General features: G+C 46.2%; 1 long non-coding RNA gene across 2 annotated transcripts; it reads left to right on the forward strand.

Moving 5' to 3' along the window:
- The first annotated feature begins 2,397 nt into the window (after positions 1 to 2,397).
- Positions 2,398 to 6,710, forward strand: LOC103890585 (uncharacterized). Of its 2 annotated transcripts, none has more exons than XR_008525124.1 (4): positions 2,398 to 2,911; positions 4,804 to 5,062; positions 5,265 to 5,383; positions 6,294 to 6,710. It is a non-coding gene; the product is annotated as an uncharacterized LOC103890585 (long non-coding RNA). The 2 variants fall into 2 exon arrangements; XR_008525125.1 differs by having other exon boundaries at positions 2,398 to 2,843.
- The last annotated feature ends 10,998 nt before the right edge of the window (positions 6,711 to 17,708 follow it).

Genomic DNA, 17,708 nt, shown 5'->3' on the forward strand with positions numbered 1-17,708 from the left:
ATCTGCAAGACAACTGGCAAAACTTCGTGATTCAGAGACAAATCAGGGCCTGGTGCACTGGTTCATGCCTGTAATCCCAGAGATTTTCGAGGCTGAGGTGGGGGATCCCTTGAGGCCAGAAGTTTGAGGTTACAGTGAGCTATGATGGTGCCACTGCATTCCAACCTGGGCCACAGATCAAAGCCCCGTTTCCAAAAAATAAATAAGTAAAATAGAAATAAATCAGTGTCCTTTTTCACATTGATCTGTATGTTGACAGTTGGAGGAGGTTATGAGAAGATTTGAGGGATTCACGAGAAGACCCTTTACTCAGGGGACAGGACGAAAACCATGCATCACGAAACCTTCCCCAAGCAGGTAACTCGGAAGGCTGCCAAGTGGGACCTGTAGGCTCTCAGCACCTACCTGTGGAATGACAGATCCAAGCTGGAAGGGATTTGGACAATCCATAGGTCCTACCCGGCTGTTTGAGCAGTGAGAGAATTGAGACACCGTCGGGTGTCTCCTGAGGTCACCCAGCCAACTGGCCCCAAGGAGCACAGGCCCCAGGAAGCCCACCCTTTGTCTCCCCCAGATTCTGACCAACCCCCACATCATCTGCTTGCCTGGTTTTTCTGGGGGAACCAGGAAAAGAGCTGAAGAGTAGCTTCTGCTTTATAATGTTCACATTCCATTTCTAGTTGAAAATCAGTTGATTTTTAAGTAATGCATTGCCTTAGATTGTGGGTTTTGGCAGGAATTTCAAGATACAGATAAAATTCCAGAGAGTAAAAAAGAGAAACACGTTTACTGCCAATTCCTTTTGAGGGGAATAGAAAAACATATTTTTGAATAAGCTCATCCTGGGTTCAGCTTTCCCTGTGAGAAGGACACATATAACAATAAGAAATTAAGGGCTCGGGAAGGAGAGGGGCCACCCGGTGCTCACCCCCACGCAGCCCTGCAGGAAAACCCAGTGAAAGGTGCCCAGGTGCCTGGCTGACTCCTGGGCCGGGAGGGGACATGGAGGGACAGTGGCCATCAGGCTCTTTGTGGACACTGGGGATTAACTACTGCTCGTTCTCAGCTCACTGGTGTCCAGCCCATCAATAACCTCATCAATAACCTAACTTTGGTCAATTAGGTTGGAGTCCAAAGGTGACTGATTTGCTGGCAAGGTTTTCTTTCTTCCTCTGTAAAGTGGAGTCCTTCATCATCCATCGCAAGGAGACAACTCACTTCCTAATGCCTCTGCATCAAGGAGCCATGCGCTGTAGCTTTTTGGTACCTGATCTCAAATAGATTCATGCGTCCTTCTGCTGACAGGGTGGATACCTCCCGGAATCCAGGACTCAGAGCATGGACACACCCTAACTCCAGCTAGGGGAGGGCCAAGCCACCTGCACCTGGGAGGCTGGCGCTGCCTAAGCGGGTCAGGCAAGTCCTCACCTTGGAGGGGGGAGTCGTTAGTGATTTTCCCTGGCTCTGCTCCCACCAACGGGACGGACTCAGGAGGGGCGAACGGTATGTGGGACGGGGACAGTTTGTTCAGATGGCATCATCAACCCCAGGTCCGTCTGGTCTTTTTTTTTTTTTTAATTATTATTATACTTTAAGTTTTAGGGTACATGTGTACAACATGCAGGTTAGTTACATATGTATATATGTGCCATGCTGGTGTGCTGCACCCATTAACTCGTCATTTAGCATTAGGTATATCTCCTAATGCTATCCCTCCCCCCTCCCCACAACAGTCTCCAGAGTGCGATGTTCCCCTTCCTGTGTCCATGTGTTCTCATTGTTCAATTCCCATCTATGAGTGAGAACATGCGGTGTTTGGTTTTTTTGTCCTTGCCATAGTTTACTGAGAATGATGACTTCCAATTTCATCCATGTCCCTACAAAGGACATGAACTCATCATTTTTTATGGCTGCATAGTATTCCATGGTGTATATATGCGTCTGGTCTTTTTTATTCAATGCATATTAAGGTGCATGCGGCCTGTGGCTGGTGCCTGTCCTGCACACCTGTATGGCCTGGACTAGGCCTGAGCGCCTCAAGGGCCGAGCTGGGTCCTCCCCACCCGCCGGATTCCCCAGCGCCCGGACTGTCTCCAAAGAATCCCCCCGAGAGCAGGTCCCCGCTTCTCGGGCGTCGGGGCTCGCCGCAGTCACGCTGCACGCCCTCCCGGCCTACGGCGGCGCCGGCCCGGGACTCACTTGTCTCCCCGCGGCACCGCGCAGGACCCGGGCCTCGGAGCCCGGCAGCATCCCCTGCTGGCCGCTGGGCTGAGGAGCCGCGGGAGGCGGGGAACGCGGGGCCCCGGCGGGCCGGAGTGCGCGGTAGAGGGGGCGGAGCTGCCGGGGTGCGCAGTAGAGATGGGGCGGCGCGGCCGGGGCTCGCCAGCACCAGCCCTGGAACCCCGCGGGGTCCTCGACAACAGCGCCTTGCGGCGTGTGCCCCATTTCTGCAGCTCCTCCACCGGCGCGCTGTCGGCTCCGGGGCACTGGGGCTTTGAAGGGCGCCAGTTCCCAGCCGCACTTGCACGCCTGGGAGGGCGCAGGCCGCGTGTCCCTGTGGGAGGAAAGCCCCGGCAACCTGCAAAGACCTCACGTCACAGAAACTTGCGGCGTTTGCCCTCGATGCGCGCGTCAGGTGCTCCGTCCCTTCCAGGTGGCAGAGAAGAGGGAAGGGTCCCGCCTGGTGGAGGCCTGAGAGCCACCGGGCTGCGGTGCGCGAGTGTGGACGCCGCCCCCGCCTTCTGCGTCTACAGCCCTGGGTTCTGGGACCTTTGGAAACCGCTTTGGACCAAGCTGAGCATCTCTCTCCCCACGCTCACCTCCCCCATAGACTCCGGATGGGGGTAAATGAGGGTCAGGGTGCCGTCACCGCAGGAGGTGGATTTTCTATGCTCCACAAGACAAAAAATCTGTTAAGTTTAATTTTCTGCAGTTTGTTATTTTTTCTAAGTTTGTAGTTTCCTCTTCCAAACGTAGAATTTATATTCATAATGCTAGAATTTATACTCATAATGTTAAATACATATGCTTTTAAACTCTACCCCCTAATAAAAGCACAAGGCAGTCTCTCCCCTGAGGAATTCGACCCCGCTGCACAGCCCCCACTCCTGAGGTCACATCGCAGCTAAAAATTTCAGCAGGGAGTGAGGGACTTGTCTTTCCGTGATATCATTGGATGTTACCTAACACATATACATATACATCACATATGTCATATGTGGTATAGTATGCACATGATACATGACATACTGATTTGAGAATTATTTTGATTACCCAGGGAGCCACTCCAGGGCAAGGCCTGTATTTAAGAATGTCGCCAGTATCCAGACTGTGTGTGCTGCAAGGGGGGGCTGTGGTAGACTAGAGGGAAGGACTGAGGGAGAGAAGAAGGGGGAAAGGGAAGAGGGAGGGAGTTTTTCCACGAAGCTGTTTCCCTGCAGTTCCCCTTGGTTGGTGAGCCCTGGGGGGCTATGGCCGGTACCCCGGAACATGCTCGGTCAGCTTCTTCTCTCCAGGCCCAATTCTCTCTGTGTTCTCCCTGGAAGGGGAAGATGAGAAGATGAGCTGGGGCTTTAATTTTTTCCTAATTATCAAATCTTTAGTCCAAACCACTCTGCCCAGCCTTGGTGATGGGAAGGCCAAGGGTATGGCAACAGTGAGTGTCTCTGTTTCCAGGTTGCAGTGAGGACCTGGAAGGTCAAGAGACAAGGTAGCCCAGCACCTGGCCCTCATGATATGCAATTTCTGCTTCGGGATGGTGAAAAAAAAAATCCCTGGCTCAGTTCCTTCTTGAGGTGCTGGGCTCATAGCTAACCTTGTCTTTTCCCCTCACTGCCGTCACCCAGCCTCCTGTGATCAAAGCATCACAACGGTCAGCATCACAAACCCCCATCAGCCCCATGCAGTTGCAGTTGTGCTGGACCAGAGCCCATCAGCCTGGCCTTCAGGCTGTCCTCCACAGCGCCCCGCCCAGCTGCTCAGGATGGCCATGTCCATCTTCCATCTGACGCTGTGTGCTCCCTGCACCTGGCCCCAGGATGTGTGCAATGGGCTAAACTGTGTCCCTCTTGAAATACATGTGCTAAAGTCCTAATCCTGAGTACCTCAGAATGGGAGCTTATGTGGAGGGAGGGTCTTTACCAAGTTAAATCGAGTCATCAGGATGAGGCATCAGCCCATGTGACTGGTGTCCCTACAGAAAAAGGGAAATGTGGCAACAGACACACACACACACAAGGAGAACACAGTGTGACCATGAACATGGCCATGGACAAGCCAAGGAGAGAGGCCTGGAACCTGTCCTCCCCACACAGCCCTCAGAGACGACCAGCCCTTCCCACACCTTGACTTTGGGCTTCCCACCTCAGGAACAGAGAAACAATCCATCTCGGTTCTTTAAGCCTCTAATTTGTGCTACTTTGTGATGGCAGCCCCAGGAAACCGAAACAATGGGCTAGCAGGCAATGAAAAGGGCAGGCCCACCCCAGGCCAGCTTCAAAGTGAGTCATCTTCCCCTCTCCTTTCCTGAGAGGTGGCCACCTTCGCCTGCTGCCCCAGCACACACGGGACACCGTGCCCAAACACTGGCCAGTCCCCAAAGGGCATGGGAGAAAAGTCATCCATCCCTGAAATTCACAGGGAAGGCAACCACATGGCACCCACTTCTCTTAGGAGCATCCTGAAAGGGGGTGCAATTAAGCCAGTTCAATTTGGAATTGCTTAAAAATGTGGATTTAAAGCAGAATGTAAAAAGGAATGATTTCCGACAGTGCTAGTGAGGTTTTATTTTTTTACTTTTTACAGCTCCTGGGAAATCCAGAAACTTCACTCTAGAGAAGCTTGTGTGCCAAACCTTGCTTTGGGCGGTGGAGACTGAATATCATGTCCCGGATCAGCGTGTGATGACTTTGGAGGCATTTACACACAGCGCACTCCAGCTCTGCCACTGGGCCGGCTGAGGTGGCTGCGGTACACGGTGCCCATCCTGAGCCCCAGGTTCCTCACATGTCAACAGCATGAAAAGTGCCTCTAAGACATCCACAGGTGTGCAGTGTTAGAGCGGGTGAGTGTCCTAGTGTAGACTCAGCAGAGTGGGTCTAGGGCTGTGGGTAGTGGATGTTCCGCCCCCGGCTTTCTACCCAGCCCTCCCTGTCCCTCAGACCTGGCCCCAACCCTCAGGCAGACCCGTGTCTTCTTTTCCACCCCCTCCCTCCTCCTCCCTGGCACTCAGCCTTGCTCCTCTACTCTCTACCCTCCCTCCCCAGGCAGTGCCTCAGCTTGGTCAGCTCCCTTAAGGACTGTGGCTCCCTTAGGACAAGGCTGTGTCCCTCAGAGCACTGAGTGCGATCTAATGCTGGCATCTTAGAGACATTGTATTCACCAGGTAAGATGGATTCACATCTGCTGGGCGCACGAACACTTCCTCCTTCCTTGCCACCAGCCAGCATCACAACCAGCCTGGCCAGGCTCCCGTCCCAGCCCAGCCTAGCAGCTAACCCCAGCTCCATCCCTGAGCAAGCCCCTCTGCCTGTGCCTCAGCTTCTTCATGGAAGACGAGTCAGGTCATGATGCCACCAGGGAGCGTGTTTCCATGTTGAACTGAGACACTAAGCCCTTGACAAATGTTGGCCAAGAAAAAAAGGGGCTCCAAGAGGGGACCTGTGGCTCAGGTAGAAGACGGTGAACGAGCATTGCCTGAATCAGAGTTAGCTACTCTGGTTACGCAGGTGTCCCTGGCGGGTTGGTCAAAAGCCCTTCCCTGAGTCCTGTGACAAGTGGGGGGAGGGAGGCAAATCAAAGACCCCCACACACCTCCTGCATGGATGGCCAGAGCGCTGGTCCCACCTCCTTCCTTCCAAACTGCAACCCCCATCAGCACAGCAGAGAAGTCTCCTGTGGCAGGGACCAGTAATTCAGTGCTTCCCCTGGAGAGTCTGGGATCGCACAGAACACCAGAGGCTGGGGATTTATTTGTTCACCAACATTCATTCAACAAACACTTACTGAGGCCAACACTGGGAATGGAGACGAACTTCCCTGTCCTCATGGAGCTTGCTTTCAAAAGGGAAGGAGGCAGATAGTAAACAAAACAAGCAAGTCAATATAGAGCATGATGCAGAAAAGGTGTGATGCCACCCTCTTGCCTGAGTTTATAACAAGCAGATGATGTTGTCCTAAGAATTAATTTCAGCCGGTGAAAGAGTGCAGGCAAAAAACGTGGTCTCGGACTTTCCGGTGATGCTTAAGAACATAGTTGCAGTTTTTGTTCTGATTCTTTGTGCATCTCGTGCTAGTGAAGGATTCTGCCATGATTGCCACCTCTGGAGATGTCACAGCCAGCACAGCCATGACCAGGGATGAACTTGGCCATCGTCCAGCAGCACCATGGGAGGACCAGCTGCTGTAAGTGAAGGTCATCATCCATCTGATTTGCTGGCTTTTTGCCACTACTGAGGTGGATGTCTTAAGAGTAGCCACCTTCTCTGTACTCAGACCTTCACTTCGCCCGGATGTCAGCACAGCAGTGTCAGCAGCTTTGTCAAACACAAACACCACCACCTCTCTGGATCAGAAGCACATGGAAAGCCCACCTTCCAAGAAGACCCAGCTAATCCAAAAGTACCCATATCCCTGTAGCATCCTCTTAGCTGAATGTCTCTACTCCTTAAACTTGTACCACTTTGAAGAGTAAAACTTTAAATTCACTCATATTATCATTTTTTAGTTTTTAGTATAAGTGGAGCTGTTTATTGGCCATCTGTTTTTTTTTTGGTTTTTTTTTTTTTGCAAATTACTCCCTTGCCAAATGTTCTCTCAAATGACTCATCTTTTTCTTATTGATTTGCAGAAGCTATTTACATATTATGGATGTGGGGTGTCTAACATACACAGCAAATACTTTCTCCCAGTGTGTCACTTTTTAAAAAAATTCTTATAATGTCTTTCATCCTTAAAAAATTATTAAGCTATTGTGAGCTTTTATGCCTTTTCAGTTTATTTTCTTATGTAAATAATTATCTGAAGTGCAAATAGGGGCAGTGTTAGTCTCATCTTCCCAAGGCTGCACCTCAGATGTGGGATGTTGACAGCAATATCTGTTACCTTGTTCCTGTTTTTAAGATTTTAGTGTTAAGGCCAGGCATAATGGCTCACGCCTGTAATTCCAGCACTTTGGGAGGCCAAGGTGGGCGGATCACTTGAAGCCAGGAGTTCAAGACCAGCCTGGCCAACATGGAGAAACTCTGTCTCTATTTTTAAATATATTTAAAATGTTAACAATTAAAACAAAATATTTTACCGTTAGTATGATGCTTGATACAGGATTTCTGGTACATACTCTTTATCAAATTAAATAAGTTTCCTTTTACTCTTGTTTATTGTTATTTTTAAAAATAAGGAATGAATCTTGGATTTTAGTGTATCAATAATTATATTTTATTCTTTAACTTCATAATATTCCTTATAATTCCTTATGTCATATTAAAGATGTAACTTCATATATATTTTATCATATAAATGATTCACAAATGTATAAGCATGTCATTATATGAGAGTATATTTCCTTATGTTTCATGAATGCATCGTGACAGGCTCATTTTTTTAATCACTGCTCAATTTGTGCCACTGATGTTTTATGAGGCCTGTTTATGTCGGCGATGGTAAGGGTGTTAGTGTTTCCTCTGTGGGTACCTTCATCTCCGTGAGTCTCCTGAATATGCTAGCATGACAGAATGGCAGGCGGAAATTTCCAGCTTTTCCTATAGAATGAGTTTAACACAGAAAATAGATCTTTCTTGAAAATGTGGTAACACTTACCTGGAAACCTCCCTGGCCTAGTGCCTCTTTTCTTGGGGATCAAGGGTATGAAAATGGGTAGATCTCCAAATGCCTTTTCCGTTTTTCTATGATTATTATTCCTACTCAGGCTTTTCTCTTCTTGGAACAATGCTGCTAACTTGTGCCTACTTGGATATTTCTACTTCTTGTAGATTTTCAAATCCATTGCTGTGCAAGTGGACTTAGTATGTTCTTGCAAGCGTAAGAGTCTCTCCATTAGTGTAATCACCTTCTCTCTTTCTTTTCATTTTCCTTGAGCAATTAACAAATATTTGTCTATTTTATTGGTCTTTTCAAAAGGATATTCTTTTGAGTTATTGATCACCTCTACTATGTGTTCTATCTCATTATTCTGTGTTTACTCAAGCTTGTTAATTGATACTCAAATCCCTGTATTTTGTCAATTTCTGTTAGATGCTAGTATTAAAATTTTTTTATATAATCGTAGATTTGTCTATTTCTTATATTGGTAATAGTTTTTGCTTTACCCAATATTTTGTTCTAAGGCGCTTTTTAAAGTTCTTTTTGAATTATTTAGTTTTTTTGCTATTGTTGTAAGGTGCTTTTTTAAGTTCTTTTTGAATTATTTAGGTTTTTTTGTTATTGTTGTAAGGTGTTTTTTAAGTTCTTTTTGAATTATTTAGTATTTTTTGGTTATTGTTGTAAGGTGCTTGTTTAAGCTCTTTTTGAATTATTTTGTATTTGTGGTGATTGTTGTAAGGTGCTTAAGTTCTTTTTGAATTATTTTGTATTTGTGGTGATTGTTGTAAGGTGCTTAAGTTCTTTTTGAATTATTTTGTATTTGTGGTGATTGTTGTAAGGTGCTTGTTTAAGTTCTTTTTGAATTATTTTGTATTTGTGGTGATTGCTATAAGATGCTTGTTTAAGTTCTTTTTGAATTATTTTGTATTTGTGGTGATTGTTGTAAGATGCTTAAGTTCTTTTTGAATTATTTTGTGTTCGTGGTGATTGTTGTATGGTGCTTGTTTAAGTTCTTTTTGAATTATTTAGTATTTTTTGGTTATTGTTGTAAGGTGCTTGTTTAAGTTCTTTTTGAATTATTTTGTATTTGTGGTGATTGTTGTAAGGTTCTTAAGTTCTTTTTGAATTATTTTGTGTTTGTGGTGATTGTTGTAAGGTGCTTAAGTTCTTTTTGAATTATTTTGTGTTTGTGGTGATTGTTGTAAGGTGCTTAAGTTCTTTTTGAATTATTTTGTGTTTGTGGTGATTGTTGTAAGGTCCTTTAAAGTTAAGTGCTGTCACGTGTTCTTGACAGGTTATTCCTTTTATAAATATCAAATGTAGAAAGTTTCCCTGTTCCCCCATTTACTGTGTCTTGCCATGAACTGTGTTTTTTGATATATTGACATACCTGATACCTATCATAATTTAAAACACACATACTCCTTGACCAATAAATACAACTCCTAGGAATTTATTCTAATGCACATACTTGTGCAATATTTGAAATGAAAGGTACAACGTTATTCATTGCAGGCTTTGTAGGTAATAACAAAGGATTGGAAGTAATCCACATATGTATTCACAGGGGTCTGGATAAACAAGGGACCCTCTGCCACTCTGGAAAGAATGACGCTCTTTATGTACTGATAGGAAATGATCTGTCAGACCTGTGATTAAACAAAAACAAATCCTAGGAATAAAACATTCTGAATAGATGTCAATATTTGTGTAACACGGCTGGGCAAGGTGGATCATGCCTATAATATCAGCACTTTGGGAGGCCAATGCAGGCAGATCATTTGAGGTCAGGAGTTTGAGAGCAGACTGGCCAACATGGTGAAACCCCATGTCTATGAAAAATACAAAATTAGCTGGGTGTCGTGGTGCATACCTGTAATCCCAGTTACTGGGGAGGCTGAGGCAGGATAATCACTTGAACTTGGGAGGTGGAGGTTGCAGTGAGCCAAGGTCATGCCACTGCACTCCAGCCTGGGCGACAGAGTGACAAGCTGTCTCAAAAAAAAAAAAAAAAAAATGTTTAACAGGGGAAAATCGTATCTACCTATCTGCACAGAATGTCTCGAGGGATGGACAGGAAACTGTTACTGCTGGCTGCCCACAGAGGATGGGGCTGGGCAAGGGGAGGGGAGGGAGCATTTCACAGAGCTGAATCTCTCAAATATTGAACTCAGTGTTTAACTATTCAAAACATAATTAAAATTAAGTATCCACATCTGCATCTTGCATAAGCATTTGCCTATGTATGTCAGTCTTATTTCCATTTCATGAGCTATTTTGCATTTTCTGGTTAGTATGTTTCCTTGCTATTTCTATCTTTTTTTTTTTTTTTTTTTTGAAATGGAGTCTCGGTCTGTCGCCCAGGCTGGAGTGCAGTGGTGCGATCTTGGCTCACTGCAAGCTCCGCCTCCTGGGTTCACGCCATTCTCCTGCCTCAGCCTCCCTAGTAGCTGGGACTACAGGCACCAGCTAATGTTTTTTGTATTTTTAGTAGAGACGGGATTTCACCGTGTTAGCCAGGATGGTCTCATCTCGATCTCCTGACCTCGTGATCTGCCCGCCTTGGCCTCCCAAAGTGCTGGGATTACAGGCGTGAGCCACTGCACCCAATCTTCTATCCTTTTTTCTTCCTTTCTTCTCTTTCCTTAGACTGATGCAATTTTGTGACTTTTCTTTTCTAGTGATTTGGAGGTTATACTTCCTATTGCTGTCTTTATAATCGTTACTCAACCATGTGAACAGACGTATTGAAGTGGTGGAGCAGATAAGGAGGTATTCACGTCTGGAGCTGTCCAGGAGCTGAGACAGTCTCAGCTGGTAGCTGGGACATTCTTGGGGAGTTCCCCCAGCTGAAGAAAGTCTCACTGCCTAAGGTTGTGATCTTTCCCAGGGCAGCCCACACTCCACATCTAATGGCTGGTTGATGTTGGAGGTGCGGTGTCAACTCTCACCCCAACTCTGCCACGTCATGCAGCTCCAGAGCACCCCGTGGGACCCACTGGGGCCTGTCATGCCTGCAACACAGCCCCATGTCTCCTTGAGCCCCATCCACCCAACCCTGCTTCTTTCACTCAGCTGCAGGGAATGATCCAAACTTCCTGCACACAGATCTCTAGCGCAGAGTGTTTCCCAGGGAACCTGGCTTCCAAAGATTGATTTGTCTAACAAGTTCTAACACACACCGTAATATACATATGGGCAGGGCCGATTGTGAAAGGTGATCAGTCTTATGAAGAGGCTTATCTGTGTGTTGGTTCTGGTAATATCCCATTAGTACATTCTCTGGGCCCTTCATATTGTAGTTGTTTAAAATGGGTTGAAATTTTAGAGATGTTGATACTGGAAAATGTCATTTGTTGTAACCAAAATCCACCTGGAAAAGCACACCACAGATATTTCAATTTTAATTGTAAAAAGTGAAGTCATTCTCTTGATACCAACCATTATCTTATAAATAACCTAATGACCTAATTAGAACACAAATTTGCATCAGTTGCCAGGTGCTTGGATACTTGGAGTGCAGGGCCAATGTTTTCTAGTTTTTATTAGTTTTTCATAAGGTACTTTAAAATAATCTTTGATGCTGAAGCTTGGCATTGAGGATGTGAGAGGCAGGTAGCAGAAATTCGTGTTTGACATTAAAAAGCAGTCAGTTATGCAACTCTGTGTTTCCTGCTGCAACCAGCTCCAGGGTGCCCTGCCACTGACAGCTCAGCAGAAGGGCATGAGGCACCTCCACCCCAGACCAATAAAAGGAAATTACAACAAGAATACATGAACTATGTGTTGCTCCTCGGTTCTCAGGGCTGTGATTCAGTGACTATGTTAGTTTCTGCTAGTACTGAAGATTTTGCAGCAGCCAAATATGTGAGCAAAGACGACATTTAAGTTCTATATGCTTCACCCACCTCATCTTCGTATCCCCCGGTCAAAAAGTTTTATTCACTAGCAAATAGATAAATAAATAATTATCAGTAAATGTGCTGTCTTAGCACCTCGCACCCCAACCAGTCCCCATCTTGAAACACTAGCTGTCAGGTGCTGTTCTCAGTGCACTGCACATATGTGGGGGTGATCAGACCCAACACCAGGTCATGGGGGCGATGAAGTCTGGCAGAGTCAAAGGATTGAGAAAAAGTTTGAGAAGTAAAGTGGGACCAGGGGACCATCGCGATTGTGGAGGCTGCAAAGGCCCCGAGCTCTGGGAGCCCACGCTATTTATTGGAAATCCAACAGAGAAAGAGGTGGCGAGAATGTGGGGGTCAAAAGGGCGTGTTGCATCAAGCACATGATTTATAGCTGTGATGGTTTAGCATTTGCTCTGCTACTTGAGATAATGGAGAGCAGGTTCTTTTAACTCAAGATACAATCGATCCTGGGAGAGCAAGGAGCAAGGAGTCAGCAAGCTTAAGACACATTCCGGAGCCACAAGCCCTGGATTCTGTCCGAGCCATGAGGGATTTTATGCCCTGGGCTTAGATTAGGTGCGTCAGGGTAGGCTTCCACTCTTTAGCACAGAGCTTGGTGTGCCAGAGGCCACAAGGGGTTTTAGACCCTGGACCCCGGACATGTTCCAAGACTCTTCTACATTATGTCAGACATGCAAGCCCTGCCTCAGCTTCTTCCCAACACTCAGCTTTTTCCCAACACACATATTCACTAACTCAGGCCTCAGCACACCTTATTGGGTAGGTGCTACCATCTGCCCATTTTATAGATGAGGAAATAAAGGCCCAGAGATGTTAAGAAACTTGCCCAGGGTCATATAGTCAAGAAGTAAGTGACTGTATCAGTCATCTATGGGTTTGTAACAAATTACCCCAGGATGTAATGGCTTGAAACAATATTTAATCTCTCACAACTTCTGTAGGTCACAAATGCTGGCAGGGCTTAACTGGGTCTTCTGCTTCAAAGTCTCTGTAAACTAAAATAAACTTCTAAGCCCCCTGCTGACTGAATGGACTCCTTGTGGTCAAGAGGACCCCAGAAAAACCTTAAAACTAAGCTCCCAGCCATAGTGGGATGTGAGGTCAGACACACCTCTTTTTACCCCGTCCCTTTTGTGGTTTAGACACAACTGACCGACATTAATGTTAAAATAGAGATCATAAGACTGGCAAATAGACTCTCTGTGGCAGTAAGATACCAGATTGTAAACAGGACCCAAGGCCATGTCAGGCAAGGGTTACATCACACATCCCTAACCTTTCCTCTAACGGCCAAAGGTTTTTTTCTCTAGCAACTAAACAAGCACTGGCCTCGAGATACGTTAAACAATTCCAGCTCATCCAGCTCAGAGACGTTAACTAACTGACCCCGTTCCACCAGCCATAACTGCAGCTTTGACTTGAACTTACTGAAATCTCTTTGTAGTACTACAAAGAGTTGTTGTACAAAGCGATTGATTCCAGTAACTTTCTCCTGACCATGAACTGGTCCTGGCTGGCTGTACACTTGGACACCTTCATGTCCTGAAGACGTTTTGACATACAGGGTCTAACTGTAGTACATTTATATGTTAAGTCTCCATCCCAAAGTGAACATGGGTGGTATGTTACACGAACATTTGTCCCATACACATGTGCCAGGACCATCATGAATATTCATAGCTCCTGTCACCTGTTGAAAATGCACGTTTAGCCAACCAGTTCAGCATAAAGCTCCTGTCCCAGCTTCTCTTCCTCCATGGTGTTTGTCTCTGGTCTTGGCTGGAGGCTGTGCTTCCCAGGCTGCAGGGTGGCCTCCTTGCAGGCTGAAACCTTTACAGAAATAAAGTCTCCTCTGCTTTCTAAATGTATTAATTGTGGTTGATATGATATCTGATCTTGAATTGTAGCTCTCATCATTCCCATGTATTGTGGGCGGGACTTGGTGGGAGGTAATTGAATCATGGGGGTGGTGATTTCTCATACTGGTCTCATGGTAGTGAATAAGTCTCACAAGATCTGATGGTTTTGTAAGTGGGAGTTCCCCTGAACAAGCTCTCTTGCCTGCCACCATGTAAGACGTGACTTTGCTCCTCATTCACCTTCCACCATGATTGTGAGGCCTCTCCAGTCATGCGGAACCATGGGTCAATTAAACCTCTTTCCTTTATAAATTACCCAGTCTCAGGTATGTCTTTATTAGCAGCATGAGAACAGACTAATACAGTGCTTTTGTATTTTTAAAGTTAACATCTCTCAAGAAGTGGGTTGACTCAAGCCTCAACTAGGGCAGGATCTGTTTCCAAGCTCATATATGGGGTTGTTGGCTGGATTAGGGTCCAAGGCAGTTGCTGGACTAAGGGCCTCCGTTTCTTGCTTTTCCAATGCTGCACTTAATTCATTGCAGTAAGGCAGGTGTGAGGACTTTACCCAGCAGGCCCAAGGCCACGCTCCCTAAAAAGGCCTGAATGCAAGACTGGCCCTTAGTTGGCCTCTGGGAACCTGGATTTTGGGAGTGTTCCCAACATCCCAACGGGTAAGAGTGGTTCAATGTGCCTAAACTGTTTATGCAAACAATACACTGAGTGCCTGCTTTCCCTGCGAGAGTCTGGAATGTTGGAGGTGCCAGACAGGTGCCCACATGACTCCTGTAAGCTCCCTGAGCACTGAGTCTTTAATGAGCTTCCCTAAAAGACAACATTTTGCATGTGTAATCACAACTCACTGGGTCAATCAAGTCTGTCCTGTTTGATTCCTCTGGGAGAGGACTCTCGGAAGCCTGCACCTGTTTTTTTCTAGATGTTACCCCATGTGCCTTTCCCTCTGCTGCAGTCACAAGTCTTTTGTGTAATAAATCATAGCAGAGTAGGACTACGTGCTGAGTCCTGGAGTCCTCACCAAACCCAGGGGTGGGTCTTGGGAACCCCGACACAGCACAGGAGTATCACCAATAAGATGGAAGTCACAGTCTTCTATATAATCTTATTTGAAGTTTTGCCCCATCGTCATTCTATGCATCAGAAGCAAGTCACAAGGTGCAGCCCACACACACAGGAGAATGCACCAGGACATGAACCCCAGAGGTGGGGGTCAAAGGGCCTGTTGTGGAGGCATGCAGGCCACCACGGCAGAGCCAGGAGTCAAGCCCCTCACCCTCCACCCCAGGCTGCTCAGCAATCGTTGAAGTGAGAACAGAGACGTCCCAAACTCACTTCCTGAGAAGTGCTCTGGAAATGGAGTGCCATTTGCTAGAGTGAAGCGTGTCTATACAGAATCCCAGACTTGCAGATGACCATTAAGAATTTTGTCCTCTGGGCTCACAGAGACACAAATATATCTTTCGCAGCACTTATTCACTACTCACTTGTTAACTGAATAGATGTAAGATTACCATGTTTTAATAGAGAGGGCCCCTGACTTACAATTCTCAACTCATGATTTTTTGGCTTTATGATGGTAGGAAAGCAACACATATTCAATAGAAACTGTACTTTGGATTTTGATCTCTACCCGGGCTGGTGATCTGTAGTCGATATCCTTGTGATGTTGGGCAATGGCCGAGTTGCTCCATCAGCCATGCGATCACAAAGGTAAACAGCCAACCCTCTGCAGGGGACTGTGTTGCCAGATTATTTTCCCAACTGTAGCATGGAAGTGTTCTGAGCATGCTGAAGGTAGTCTAGGTGTACTTAATGCACTTTGAGGTAGGACATTTTCAACTTATGCTGGGCTTATCAAGACATAATCCCATCCTAAGTTGAAGAGCATCTGTATTTAAAATCTTGTTAACACTGGCCGGCCCACATAGATGCCCTCCTCAGAGGCAACCAATACTGTCAATTCCTTCTGTATCCTTCCAGTTACTTTACATAAATTCAAAAGCACATGTCTGTCTCCAAGCCTGTGTATTTTCCCCCTTTACACAACGGCAGCAGAATGCACATTCTTCTCTACACCTTGCATTTCTTTCTTGGTGGTCAATGGACTCCAGGACACAGCAAGCTGCTTCAGCCCCTTTGCTAGCCACAGTGTCCACTTGGGGGCTCTGCACCATTTGTGTCCCAGTGCCTCCTCATCGATGCTGAGGGCTTCCAGGTTTCTGCTATTAACAACATTGCATCAAATGACTGCAGACACATTTGACTCATCTGTGGGCCTGTGAAGTGGACTCCCTGGCTCAAAGTTGTCCTTTTTTTTAGGAAATTTATTTTATTCATCTACTCAACAGGTACGTCAAAGTTCAAAGGAAACAAAGAGTTTTCAGTAAAAAATTTTTCTCCCATTTAAGCACCCCCACCAGAAGGCAACCACTATTCCCAGCCTATGGGGCTGGCTACTTCAGAGAGGCCCTCATCAGAGACAACCCTGCTGGGTGGAAGCGAAAAATCCTTCTTCAGCCGATGTCCTTTCTTCTGCAGTGCATTCTTTGGGAATCGGAAGACCCTTACCAAAATGCTGATTAAAGTTAGAGAAAGAAAATCCTTCATGTCAGGAACGGTCTTCTCTTGAATGTTTCCTCAGGCTTATCCATACACCATAATAACTGTCCACCTTATCAATTTTTAAGTTTTCTTCTCCCTGTGTGGTCTGTACTTGCTAGTTGCTGTTCTGTTGTCTTTGACCCCTACATCCATCCAATGCTGGAGGCTGCTCTCAGTGTCTGGTTACCCGGGGTTGCCTATTCTGACAAGGCAAGGTGCTCACAGGCAGTGCTGAGTGCGGGAGCGACTCCTCGCTTTCAGCCTCGCTACAGGGTGATAAGAGTGGGCTACTTCCCAGGAACCCTAAGGCCGCTATCTTTACGGCTTCTTTGGAGCTAGACAGTTTCCCCAGAGAAGCATCTTTCAACAATCCCCTTCTGTAGACCAAGATCTCACTGCCCTAAAAGTTCTGGGGGCTGAGGGAGGAGAAAGATGCTGAGAGCACTAACCCCATCCCCACACACCTGTGTGGCCCCCAGGTCCCCACCATGCCCGGTGTCCCCAGCATGGACCAGCAAGTAGGATAAAGCACTGAAAGTGACTGGAAACAGTTCCCATTGGCCAATGCCAGGACAATCTGAGAACCAAAATAAATGACAGTAGAAATAAATAACTGAATAAAACAGAATCCTTGAATCCATACTGATAATGAATCAAGAAGTAAACAAAGGAGAGAGGAGTGCTTATTCTATGTAGAATGAAAACTAATAATGTAGAAGTGATGAAAATGGGGAAAAATCATTTGTAGCTATCACAGTAAAAACTGGCTCAGGCAAATTATCAAGAAATACTAAAGCTGGCAGTTAAGTTTGATGAGAGGAATATAGTCTTGAAATATCTCCTTGCAAAATACTTACAAATTTTTCAGTGGAGAAACTTGGCAGGCAGATACCATATTAATAATAATAAAAAAAACTTTACCACCACCGTAAAGAGAAAACCCAACATCGTCAGCCTCCTGACATGATGCAGTGAAAAGAACACAGCGCCACCTCTGGGGTGCTCCTGTCAAAAACGCCACAACACAGGGACACTTCAGACCAACCACAACTGAAGCACATTCAGACTACCTGAGCGGTACCCTGCAAGACTGTCTCAATCAGAAAAGACAGACTGGGAACTGTTTCTGACTGGAGTGAACTCGAGACAAGACAGCCAAAGGCAACTGGTGTCACCCCAGACAAAATTGGACATTGTGACTGCAAAGGACATGAATGGGCCGCTGGAGCGAGCTTGCTGGTTAGCGGGTGACCTGCATCCGCGTTTCTGACGCCTATGCTGCGAGCTGTAAAGAGGGCCTCTGTTTCCAGGAAACACCATAGGAGCAAGGGGGTAACGGAACACGTCTGTAACTTACTGTCAAAGGGTTCAGAAAACAATGAGTGACATGCAAGCACACCAGAAGATGCAAATGCAAATGTAGAGAAATGTTCAGTGGAGAATGTGGGCGAAAGGGAAACAGGAGCTCTTCACGCCACAGAGC

Source organism: Pongo abelii, chromosome 4 (assembly GCF_028885655.2).
Source record: "Pongo abelii isolate AG06213 chromosome 4, NHGRI_mPonAbe1-v2.0_pri, whole genome shotgun sequence".
Taxonomy (NCBI): Eukaryota; Metazoa; Chordata; class Mammalia; order Primates; family Hominidae; genus Pongo; species Pongo abelii.